Raw genomic sequence first — 1,416 nt, 5'->3', positions numbered from 1 at the left:
AAACAAAAATGTAAATTAATATGAATTTAATTCACGGTATAAATATACGAATAATATTAAAATTTAGTTACCTGATCCGCCTGCATCTCATCCAAAATTTCTCGTATGACTCGTACAGTTCCCCGAACTGTAATGGTGAAAGTGTGCTTACAATTCCAAGTAGCACCATATGGTGCTGCTGGGAGCCAGCGATTGTTGTCCATTTGCACTTGGCCCATAAATAGCCGTTGGGCACCAAGTCCAGGACAAAGTGGCGTAATCCGTGACCACGCCCAAATCTACACGAACAATACAAATATATGTTATTAATGAATATCAATAGCAAAAAAAAAAAAGAATGTGTAAGACTTTTTAAGTCAATTTTACCTGTAGCAATTGCAGCGCTCCACCAATTGCCGCTTTGCCTTTTGTGCTGGCATTGCACAATTCGCGATATAAAAATGCCAGCACAACACTCCCCCAACTATAGTTCCTCGCGGGCATTGAAATTACAGAACAAATAATATATTTAAGCCTTCAAAAACAGTATTTACACTAAGAAAAAACAATAGAGAAATCATGAAATAAAAAAATTAATAATCACCAACCTGTTTACGAAGAATGTGGCCTTGCAGGCCCTGCCTCACCATCTTTGCGCCCTTGATTTCTTTAAAGTGGACAAAGGCTTAGTGATGAGAGGAGAATGAATTAATGCCGATCACTTCTCCATGAGCAGCAAATGGAGATTTTAACTCAAAATCTATCACTTTTAGTGACAAATTGCCGATCCATAAGTTGTTGGATGGATGAATCCCCAGCTGCAAATCTTTCACGGCTGGATTGTGGTTCTATGTACCTTTCGCCACTAATTTTACAGGTGGTGCCATTAAACGGGTCAGGTACAGAGAACAAAAAAAACAATAGAGAAATCATGAAATAAAAAAATTAATAATCACCAACCTGTTTACGAAGAATGTGGCCTTGCAGGCCCTGCCTCACCATCTTTGCGCCCTTGATTTCTTTAAAGTGGACAAAGGCTTAGTGATGAGAGGGGAATGAGTTAATGCCGAACACTTCTCCATGAGCAGCAAATGGAGATTTTAACTCAGAATCTATCACTTTTAGTGACAAATTGCCGATCCATAAGTTGTTGGATGGATGAATCCCCAGCTGCAAATCTTTCACAGCTGCATTGTGGTTCAATGTACCTTTCGCCGCTAATTTTACAGGTGGTGCTATTAAATGGGTCAGGTATAGAGAACAAGATAAATGACAGGTTGTAGGAGGTTCCCATGTGAAAGAAAAGCTGAATAGGAAGAGATTTGTGGTGCAATTGGGATATGGTGGAGTAAGGGTTTGTAATTAAGTGCATGGGCGGGTGGTTACTATAATATTTTGTTGGATTGTTTTGAATTTAATGGAATTTGGTGGCTCCTG

Source organism: Sesamum indicum, linkage group LG8, assembly GCF_000512975.1.
Source record: "Sesamum indicum cultivar Zhongzhi No. 13 linkage group LG8, S_indicum_v1.0, whole genome shotgun sequence".
Lineage (NCBI taxonomy): Eukaryota > Viridiplantae > Streptophyta > Magnoliopsida > Lamiales > Pedaliaceae > Sesamum > Sesamum indicum.
Note: the sequence above shows the minus strand (reverse complement) of the source record.